Below are 11,783 nucleotides of genomic sequence, written 5' to 3'. Positions count from 1 at the left end.
AATGTCTGCCACTGGGAATATAATCCAGCTCAAGGACGAGAATTATGCTATCTGGCGCAGGTGATTTCTTTTTATTCCATGAAACTTAAAAAGGATCACCGCGGGCCCGTATAATTCAAGCGCCTATAGATAAATAAGTGCATAACTGATTAATACGTGCAATCCAGCTTATTTATCGATTAGACACCATTTCCAGAAACTTCTGATCTCTTACCTACTGCAATTTGGGGTCGTTCCTAATAATGATTCGCTCACTCGCTGTCTGTCTATTGCATCATGTAATTTATTACTTGCAATAATCATTACTATCGCAATAAAATATTCTGTTTTTCGAATGGTTACTATTGGATTCGAGGACCAAATCTTATCGGACAATATTTTATATACTTCTGTAAACCCCCACTTATTGTGTTTTGTTTTATGTTTTTCGCAAGTTTGAGGAGGCGCGGCTCATACACGGGGCGAGCCATTTCGGTTCGAGCTTTCCGGCCATGCAGAATCCTTCCACATGATCTCTGTGTAACACAAGAGTCAACGTATTTGGTTTCATAATTAATTTGTTCGTTTCTATTACCTCTTCCTGTATGGACTACCGAGGTGCGCATTTTGTATTTTCCTTTTTGTCTACGTCGAAGTAGTGGCAGCTGTACGCTTTCGGGGGCTGCTCGTCGTACACCACAACCTTTAGCTTGGATAGATGCAGCACCTGTCCACTATGAGACGCTTTTTTTCTAGCAGCTAAACGTGTAAAAATATGGCTTCTCATATTATTTTGATTCGCTCCAATGTGGGTGCGCCCTTCTTTTTATTTCGAATTTTAATCTGAGTTCTGGCTGCGTTTCTTACACGAACTCGCGTATATGTGGTATTCGATTCGTTAATTGATGGTTTCAAATATCCGTGCGCCCAAAAATATTCGTTTATGTTCACATATGACTCCTCCTCCTCTGAATCGGCAATGAGTTATGACACCGGTATGGCCATTTCCCTTGAAACGGCAGTATTTGACGGTTTTGACCAGGTGACATACGACGGTTTGTGCATATGGTTTGTCTTTGTTGTACTTTCGGCTTAAAGTCGTGTGGCGACTGACAAATGAAAAAAAGATACTGAGATTCAAATGCTACATTTTTGCACATGCACACATTTACTTTCATGAAAGCTCATCGCATACTCGGTGCTGTTGGGGAGGTTGATTAAGGTCACAGGAAAGTGACAGTTCCGGCTTACTCTGATCAAATCAACCATTCATGTGTGTTACTTTGCGCATGCGTGTGCACACGGCTGTTGGTTAGGTACGAAAAGCAGAACAACGCCTTGAGACGCCGTTGTGTGGTTGGTTTTGATCTCGCTACTTTGGTGAGAAAGACGGCTAGTTATGCTGCGCATGGGTGCACAAATGGCTTCACAGTGGCAAACGGAGCACGAGCTTCTTTCGATGCCCGTCTGAGAGGAGCTATCTGGCGAGGAAAGCAGCATGGGTAAGCTACGGCCGGAGACGCCATTACAAGACACAACATATAACACTATATATACCTCGCTGTTCGCAGAGCCGGTTCTCTTCGCGCCGCGAGGTTTTTCGGCCATGGAAGCTTCGAGACACGCTTAACTGTAGTCGCATTTTGCCGGAAATATGGAAAGCTCAAGATGGACGGGGACGAACAGAGCTTGAGAAAACATAGTGGCGTCACTCGGTTTGTAGATTTTGCGGTGCTCACCTTACCAGACGATAAGAACCAGCTCGTCAAATTAAGCGTCCATATTGGCACATTAGCTCTCCGTGCAGGACTATACCAACAATCTAAAATGTAAGAGGCACTTGGTGAGCTTATGCCAATACTAAATACGTAGACGTCCCGAAATATACGCATGATACAAAAGCTATACACTGGGTCAGCTGCCCCGACTTCAGCGCCTCTACTATTTCTTTATATTTTTTGAAAGGCGTGGTCGAGGCACTACTTCTGTCGTCGATGACGGTGGCGAAACCTCGGCAACAAGCTGTCGTTCACATCTCTTTATAATAAATACTCTAAAGCGATGTAGAACGCGCGCCCCAGATGACAATCAGCGCCTAGCACAATAACACCTATAAAGTGATTCAAACACGTCATCCAAGGGAAGTTGGTTTCAATTTGGTTTCCCAGACAGACTGCGCGACGCGACGACCTTGCGACGGAGTTAGCCTGGTTCCCTGCTTTCTGCCGACGGTGTACAGATATCCAAATGTATTTTAATTTCGCCTCTTAATATTCATGCATGCGTTAAAGAGTTCAAAAAAATGTGTGTGTTCAGTTGCTAGCAGAGGCTTATTCGTAACCGGTGACACCCACGGTCATCGAGCAAGGCCTACCGCTTTCATCGGTGGCAGTCAGTGCATGCATCCAGTCCAAAGAACGGCGCGCCGTTTGAAACTTTCTCGTAGCTACCATGCGCAAAAAAGGACCGTCGTAATAAGACAAACAACTCTGTGAAACTTTGCGGATAGGCCATATTAGTAGGGCAAACTTTCCCCATCGGAGCATCCTGCTCAGCCCGCCGACTTTGTCGGCAGCCGCCGATTGCTCGAGCCGGCAGGCCCTGCCCCCGGATGTCGAAGCAGCAGGCGACGGCGCTTGCGATGAAAACGCCGCTAGTCATAAAGCGTTTATTTTCGTGAGCGTTTTTAGCGTAGGGAGAATTGTGTCGCGGTTCAGTGAACAGGGACTCGGTTGTCTCCATATTCTGTGGGCAGCAAAGAGCGAATCAGGCGAGCCGCCTTTCACGGTGGTTGCTACGCGCCGCCAGCCTCCGAAACCAAAGTCGGCCACACGCTGGCAGTGTGTTTCGATGACGTGCACTCCGCTCTTTGTTGAAGGAGTGCACGTCGCTCGCATCAGTCCCGTGCTGCCGTCGGCAGTCTCCAAATTCATCATATTTTTGACGTCATCTCCTTCCTTCAGTGCCCAGCTTCGATGAGTCTGGCGAACAGTGGCAGTTTTAAAGAGTACACATACTGCTGCACACGGTCGATTTGAAGGGTATACGCTTCGAGAAGTCGGAAGTCCATGTCAGGTACGAAAACGGAAACGGAGTGACGGCGTCTTCCCTTATTTTTGCAGCACTGAAAAACACACGCGGCAGCCACGGCAGAGACCATGAGCACAAGCCGGGAAATGAAATTCACTTTCCAACCACATACTCTCGTACGCAGAATGGTGCAGCTTCGTTTGTTCTGCGACAGGTGGAGTTCATTGTGTGCAGCGCCGCGGGGCTCGGGTTCCCAAGCCCGGACTGCCCTCTGTGTGGTGATTATGCGGACTTCGAACATGTCCTGTGGGGCTGCGCCTCTGCCGGTCCCCCTTTCAGTCAAGAGGAAATGGTGAAGCTAATTAGGGCCCAGGATCAGACCTCTCAAATCCTGGCAGTCCAGAGGGCTCGTGACAGGGCCGTCAGGTTCCACCTGATGGTCCCCGAGTGGGCCTAGCCAGGTGGCGTGGAGTTTTCTTACATCTATAGTGGACAAAATAAAGTTGTTTCACTCACTCACTCACAGGTGGAGTTCACTATTTTGCAAATCGTCGCCAATCATTCACTACATAAATTTTGAAGTCAGGATCATGTATGATGCCAAGTTGGTTGGGCAAGCACCCCATGCACGCAGTTGGTCTTTGTTTCTTTGTTTGAGGCATCTAAAGTGCAAGTTACATCAAAGTTGGGCATGTCTAGCGGGATTTAGCACTGTGTATATGAAGTACTAGTAAGTCAACAAGTTAAAGCTCCACCGAAGTCCCGGCGCAGCCAAAGCGCAAGTCTCAGCAAAGCGTCACCCTGTGGCCGAGTGTGACGGGAGTAACTGGTCTAGCTTTCGAGATCCAGCTACTGCTAGAGCTGTTTTGCAGGTTGGTTGACAAAACCCTCGTCGGCGCAGCCTCGGCCCAGTCGGCCAGGGTCTACATGAACTCGACGGCCGAATTTAAGCTCGACATGCCGACTCGACCCGACTTCAAAGAGTTCGTGTAACTGTACACCTACATGTTGGTGAAGAAGGCGTTAAGGTAGATTTGTTCGAATAGGTCAAGCTGCTGTGCCAGTGAAGGACACTGCGCAGGAACGGAGCTGACACCAGTATATCTTGCTCTGTCGTTCACAACGAAGACGGACATAGCAAAAAAAAAAAATAATAAAGCAGCGCGAAATAAAACCAGGACAAGAAAGACGGCGCCGGACGAGCGTTGTCCTGTGCTGTCATCCCTCCTAACCCATAGCGCACTTTTAGAACATTATATGCCGCCGTTTGAATAATTAATTGCTTCTTCCCGTGCGAAAAAGAGATGCAGCTCTGCAGTCATAAAGACGGGTGTAACCCGGATATGGCACCGGCTGACACACTCCTGCGGCCCGTCTCAACACAGTTGCCGAAACGTCAGGGCCGTGCAGATGACGTCAGGGTTAAAGCACGCGGGAAAACACTCACGCATGGGACCCGCCGATTTCGTTTCTTGCGGCCCCAATTCGCACACTGGAAGTTTGGGGCTTTCCGAAAGCCTCGTGGCGCGCCTGACCCACTCCCGTGGCCGCAAGTATGAAAAGAAAAGAAAGAGTGGTGAAACGTTGAGAATGTACACGCAATACCTATTCCCGGCAACGTGCAGTGCCAGCACGACCGCGATCGTCTCAGACCCAGACAGGGTTCCGCGCTTTCGTCACACCCTCCAATGCCCGCGACGGGGTTCCGAGCGTACAATGACCCCCTTTTTGTTGAGGTGCAGCGAAAGCGATGGAAAACCCGCCCACGAAAGAACGCTCACGCGAAACCGGCGGGGAGCCGCTCTGATCGTTTTGTCGAGTTTTCTGTCGTAGCAGCAGATGGAGACTTGCGTCCTCTTCCAGGTGGTTGGATGCAATGAGAACAATTGACGCGTTTTTCGGTCGTTTATTCCGGGTAAGACTTAACCTACGTGCTCGGGGATTATTGGAACGGGATTGGAAAGGTAAGGGAAATGTAAATTAATTTGTGCTGGAGAATAACAAAATGGTGTCTGAGAATCCTTTAGTGGCATTAAGATAGGGAACGCAGTGTATGAATATTCTAGTGTTGATGACAAAAAAAGGCATTGACCGTGAAAATACCAACACAGTGATATGCACAATTCGATAACTCAATATTCTTATTTAAGCGCAGAACACTTAACAAATAGCATGTACTAGCGTTTGTGATATGCTGGAGCGAATTTTTTTTTTAGTTTTGTTTAGTTCAACAGAGAAGTAACTGCTTACAAAATAGTTAGGTTTTAGCCTAAATAGCAGTTCATTGTTGTTGTCACCCACCGTGGTGGTTTAGCGGCTATGGTGTTGCGCTGCTAAGCACGAGGTCGCGGGACCAAATCTCGGCCACCACGGCCACATTTCCATGGGGGCGAAATCCAAAAACACCCGTGTCCCATGCATTGGGGGCACGCTAAAGACCCCCTGGTGACCAAAATGAATCTGGAGTTCCCACTACGGCGTGCCTCATAATCAGATCGGGGTTTTGGCAGGTAAAACCCGAGAATTCAAGTCAGTTGTTTTCTTGGTTGCGCGCGTGTGTATGTAGAAATTTGCTCTCTCCAGCAAAAAATAAAGGTGAACAACTTATCGTAGGTTTCCTGGATGTGAAATTCTGTTTGTTTGGGATTTACAGGGTTAGCATGCGATGGTTTGTTAGAACGTACCACGTATGTAGGGACCGCGAGGAATGCCATACATACAGAATGAAAAAAGAAAAACAATAGCAAGCTTTGTAACATCAGCTGCCATCTAGGTACAAAATGAGTGGTCAACAAGTACATTCATACGGATCCGCAATGGACTGTTTGCAAAATAGCGAGCGTCGTCTATTGTACAAAAAATGAAGCTTACGGCTTTTTAAAAGCTTTTTAAAAATCCCCGGTAGTTTTTTTATAGATTTTATGCAAAAATGTTTCACTTAAACTAATTTCGGAACAGTCAATATTTCAGTTTAACGAACTCGCTCAGAGGACCAAGGCTTGCACTGCACTGCAGGCGCAACCGATGCCCGACCTCATCAAACCGCCGCTCCAGCGGCAATGTAACGTCGCTAGCGCTATAGCACCCCTGAGGCAAAGCGGTGGCGCGGAAAACGAACGGCAACGAGGCATGGCCTCCGAGATTGCCCGCACAAAACTAGCAAGCATTTATAGTCGGAGGCCATGATCAAAGTAACATCACTGGCGCTTACAACGCCACCGGAGCAAAGCGGCGATCTGTTACGCCACAAACCACGTGGTCTGTGTTTTTTTTTTTTTTTTTTTTTACGACGGGCTAGTTTTGGCATGGTCGTCGTCTCTTTCCAGTCTCGTCGCTTCCGCGTGTGCACACAAACGACCCACGTGGGGTGTTTTTCATAGATATGTACAAATTCAATTTCACACATTTCTAACGCTATGGATGCCATGTCTTTTGCTCCATGAATTGCGCTTCAAACTTTTGACTCTCTATGCCATGTCTTATGTTGGTCTAGTGAATGTTCAGTTTAGTGAACTATTTCCTTCGGTCCCTTGAAGTTCACTCAAGTGAGAGTTCACTTTACTCTGAAGAAGAGGGCAGCACTGTGACTTTTCAATATAAGCCATGCTTCCTGTCACCATGTGCCTGAAATTCGTTCTCAATTCTAAGGTTGAATCACTTCATTTTTTTTAAGGACCGGCTTTTTAATAAGGCATCGCGTAAATCGTTTTGCATAAACAACATAATCTTAGAACACCCTCTGTGCTCTGCGGACCATCTGTTCAACTATGCCTTAAAAAATGTAACTGCGCTCCGGTTAATGTTGCACGTAAGTGCGCGATCCCTTCTTTCAATCCATATCCCCGAGCACGCCGCGGCCTCCTCCTCGTGACGTCACTCGCCGCGCGCTCAGGCGTCTAAGTGGTGTTGGCTCAGGCCTTCTCTTGTCTAGGTAGTGGTGTTGTAGGGTTGTGTCAAATAGCGAGAGAGTGAGGGAGAGAAACGAAGCGCATCAGAATCGAACCCACGAATTCATGTCTGTCTTATCAACGAGTTCGAGCGAGTTTCATCGAAGCCACTCAAATTCGGCCGAGGCTCCAGTGAACACGTAGGATTCGATTTTGTCAATGGACGGTTTGCAAAATAGTGGGCGCCACCTGGCGCACAACAGGCAAAGCTGCAGTGCTCTGCGTGCGAGAGTATGTGGTTAGAGAGCGAGTTTCGCCTCTCGGCTGCTGCCTGGCCTCTGCCGCGGCAACCGCTTGTGTTCATGACGTCAAAAATAATTGAAGACGCCGTTCCAGTTTTCGTGCATGTCATAGACCTCCGACTTCTGGAAGCGTGCCACTCAAACTGATCGCGTGTGGCAATATCTGATTTCTATAATTGCCACTATTCGCCAGGCTCATCGAGGCTCGGCACTGAAGGACGATTACGTTAAAAATATCGTATATTGGGGGCTGCGGATGCCAGCATGGGACTGATGCGAGCGACATGTACTCTTTCAACGAAGAGCGGAGTGCGCGTCGTCGAAACACACTGCCGATGTGTCGCCGAGTGTCCACACTTGGTTTCGCAGACTGGCCGCGCGCAGCGACCACCGTGCAAGGCTGCTAGCCTTATTTGCTCTTTGCTGCCGACAGAGTATAGAGAAAACCAACTCTGCGTTCATTTAACCGCGAAATAATCGTGCAGACGCTAAAATACTCCCGAAACTAAACACTTCATGGCCCGCTCCGTTTTCATTACAAGCGCCGTCGGCTGTTGCTTCGAGAACCGGGAGATAGGTCTGCCGGCTCGAGCGATCGGCGACTGCCGACAAAGTCAGCACGCCGAGCGTGATGTTCCGCTTAGGAGAGTTTATCCTACTAATATGGCCCATCTGGAACAAAGCAAACTTTCACGGAGCTGTTTGACTTGTTACGACGGTCCTTTTTTCGCGCACGGCAAATACGGGAATGTCTCAAACGACGCGCCGTTTTCTCGACTGTATACGCACTACTTGCCATCGATGAAGACGGTAGGCCTAGCTCGCTGGCCGTGGGTGTCGCCGGTTACGAAGAAGCTTCTGCTAGGAATTGAACGGATAGTTTTTTGCGAGCTCTTTAACTCATGCATCAATATTAAAAGGCTAAATAAGAAATACATTTGGCTATCTGTACACCGTCGGCAGAAAAGAGCGAACCAGGCGAACTCCGTCGCACGGTGGTCGCTCCGCACTGCCCGTCGGTCCCACCAACTGCCCTCGAATGGTGTGTTTCGATCACTTCAGTGGCGTAGTACTAGGCGCTGATTGTCATATGAGGCGCACTTTCGACATCACTTTGTAATGTTTAGTATAACAACATGTCAGCGACAACTGAGTGACACCACTGCGCGTTCGCAAGCGCTGTCCGTCCTCGTCCATCTTGAACTTTCCCTATTCCGGCAAAATGCGGCTGCGTTTAAAGGGCTTGCAGGCCGAAATAAGCTCGCAGCGCTGGCATATGACAATTCAGTAGGAGCAAATAGCGCGATGAGAACCGGCTCTGCGAGGAACGAGTAAGTTGTGTGCTGTGATGGCATCTCCGGCCGTCGCTTATCCATGCTGCTTTCCTCGCCGGATAGCTCTTCTCGGACGGAAACCGAAATAAACTCGTGCTCCGTTTGCTAGTGAAACACTTTGTGCACAATACGCAACACAACAAGCCGGCCCTTTCACGAAAATACCGCGATCAAAACTACCACAAACCGTCGTCTCATAGCGCGCTATAGCTGCGTTGGTTGTTCGTCTGCTTCTTGTACCTAACCATGTAGAGGGCGCTCGTGACAGCCGTGTTCGCGCATGCGCAACAGTATTTTTGCAAACCGTCAATTTCGACTACTGAAAGTTCGGAAGAACATTTATCGGTTATGAGACGCGCTGCTGACGGCGAGCTGAAAGCAAGGTCTATGAACTTCGCGAAACCATGTTTTGACACCATGTTTTCTTCGCCAACAGTTTTTTGCGGGAACAAAAGTTTCTCCAGATTTGCCCGCTTTTCAATATACACCCATACTTCAAGCTTCTCACGCACTTTGGGACGATAGTGTTTCTTGCAGATCCGCAATAAACATGCTTCAGGACAACATTCATTTGGGCTAGATGGTGCATACTTGAATTAGGAAGAAACAGCGCCAACTAAGACGATCACGAGAGGGAGAACGACAAAGGATGGCGCTCCTCCTGTGTCGTTCTCCATCTCGTGGTCGTCTTAGTTGGTGCTGTTCCTTCCTATTTCAACACAATAAAAAGTACCGCTGATGTTTGATTTCGGCCTAGCCACGTAGCCTCGGGGCATCTTTTTTAGTTATGCCATCCTTGTTATAAGGTATTCACGAAAAACGTGCTTGTTCATAATTACCTAGCTTATTTCCACGTCACGGTGGGCGGCTGTGGAATTATTAGATAAATAGGCAGCTGTTTGAGAGCAGTGATTACTTATGTTCAAGCCATGTATACGCGGAGTATTGAGTCGCGTTTTCTAGGTGCGACATACGATTGCGCTTGCCTATTAAAACTTACGGAAATTCAACTCACATTTTGGAAACAATGCGAATCGACCCGCTGTTTTAGCTCGAAGTTCGATTCTGACCGCGCAGGCTGTATTTCGAAATGGCCGAAATGCAGCTGCGGCATGCCTCGTAAATCAACTCGTGGATTTTTTGTGCGCAAAAATAGCAGAATTTAATTTTCATTCATACTTCGCTCGGAATCGGCCATCTCGTGCTAGACTGCCTCGATCTCCCCCGCTGCGCCGAACTCACGCCCGCGTTTCCCCGATTTGCTCACACGTGCGAGGAACAGGCTAGGGGGGTGACCACAATGGGTGAAGGGATCTCGAATAAATTCCAAGCAAAGGGGCCTTGCACCCGCCCGGGTCCACATACGTGGCAGGAGCGTGACGGAGGAAAGGCGAAGCGTGAAAATCGTTTGGAGCTTTGCATCGCGTTGCATGTCCACAATGCCCTCTGGAGGTCCCTGGGCGTCGCCAGGATACCCTTTCGGAAGCGTTAATTATCCGTGAACACCCTGCGAAAAACTGGCAGAAGCTGCAACCTGGAGCGAATGGAAGCGGGGAATAAGTAGAATCGGGGCACTTCCCATATAATGGGGGAGCGGGTGAGAGGGAGAATACGACGCGAGAAGGCTAGGATATGCTACTGGGGGAGGACACGACAGTGGTTGCGGACAGAATGGTTAACCTCAAGGAAGGATAGGGTACGTTTCTGCGATTTCTGAAAAATAAGCGTCACGCATGCTTGTCTAGCGGACAACTGACGCACGGTCATCATCATCAGTCTATCTTATGGCCATTGCAGGACGAAGGCCTGTCCTTGCGCCAACCGATTCTAACTGGCGCCCGCGAATTCCACGAAATGGAATGGGGAATGTAATTGACAGCAACACTCGGCCACCTATTTCATAACGACGTTGTGTCCAGTTCGCGCTCCACGAGCATCTTACGCCGAAGCTCTTCAAACCTAACTTATGGGGTTTTACGTGCCAAAAGAACTTTATGATTATGAGGCACGCCCTAGCGGAGGACTCCTGAAATTTCGACCACCTGGGGTTCTTTAACGTGCGCCTAAATCTAAGTACACGGGTGTTTTCACATTTCGCCCCCATCGAAATGCGGCCGCCGTGGCCGGGATTCGATCCCGCGACCTCGTGCTCCGCTGCCCAACACCATAGCCACTGAGCAACCACGGCGGGTCAGACCAAACAGCACAAATAGCTTCACGTACATTGATTCCCACAGTGCGTGGGGTCCGCATGTTCTTTAGGCGTGGCCGGGATCCGTCTTTCTTGGTTATTGCATTTCAGCAATGTTATTTTAAGCCTGAACTTTACACATTGCTTTTGTTTGTGCGTGCTGCATTTTGATGCTGCCAAAATGTATTTTGAAAGAGGACGTTGGTTCGTCAAGCTGAGAAGCTACAGCATTTATCTGCAGTCTCAACACCAGTATTTGCTGTTACGAGTACGTGATGTAAAAATGAGCTCACTGGATCTTCTGTTACAGAGGAGGAAAGTACAGAGGAAAGTAATAATGTGTCTTTTTTTCTGTTTTTCATGCTTGTGCAGGAAGGGTACAAGGAAACGATGCGCTTCTCTCCGTTACTGCAGCATCTCTCCGGAAAAACAATTTTCAGCCGGCATAACACACATGGGGACAGAGCGGCACATTTTTTACACGAAGGAAATCTGTTAAAAGGGCAAGGTAAACAAAGCGGAAGGGGTTTGAAAAGCGCGCAGCTTTCAAGATGACGCACTGGTGCAAGTATGGGGTGCGGGTTTTATTCCCGGCACTTGCAGCCGCACTATCATGGTGAGGCGATGCGAAAACGCTACGCGTGCTGCTAAAGTTAACACTAAAATTTGCACGTGGCCGACACAAGCGCCCTCCTTACCGGTACGAGAGCACCTGCCGTGGATTTCATCAACGCTGCGTCGAAGGGTTGCGCCAGCGAGGCATCGGACTAAGCGTTTCAACCAGCTTCATTACCGAGTTTATATGAAGAGTGCATTTCTCTGTTGCATACAGTTCATGGGTTGCTTTGAGACCGGCTTTAGAAGTGAGTAGCGTTTTTTTTTTTCAATATGTCAGCCTTGTCCCGTCACGGCTCGAAGGAATCCACAGCACGTCCTCCGATCAGTGCTGTCAACCCAGCAGAAGCGATAAAGAAAGCGACTTTTCTCCATCTCGCCAAATCAGTACCCTGCACTGAACGCTGTGCAGTGATTCGGAGGAAGGAGAAAAGATGCTGCTTCC

The sequence above is a fragment of the Dermacentor variabilis genome, chromosome 9 (genome assembly GCF_050947875.1).
Source record: "Dermacentor variabilis isolate Ectoservices chromosome 9, ASM5094787v1, whole genome shotgun sequence".
Lineage (NCBI taxonomy): Eukaryota > Metazoa > Arthropoda > Arachnida > Ixodida > Ixodidae > Dermacentor > Dermacentor variabilis.
This window is presented reverse-complemented; position numbering follows the sequence as displayed.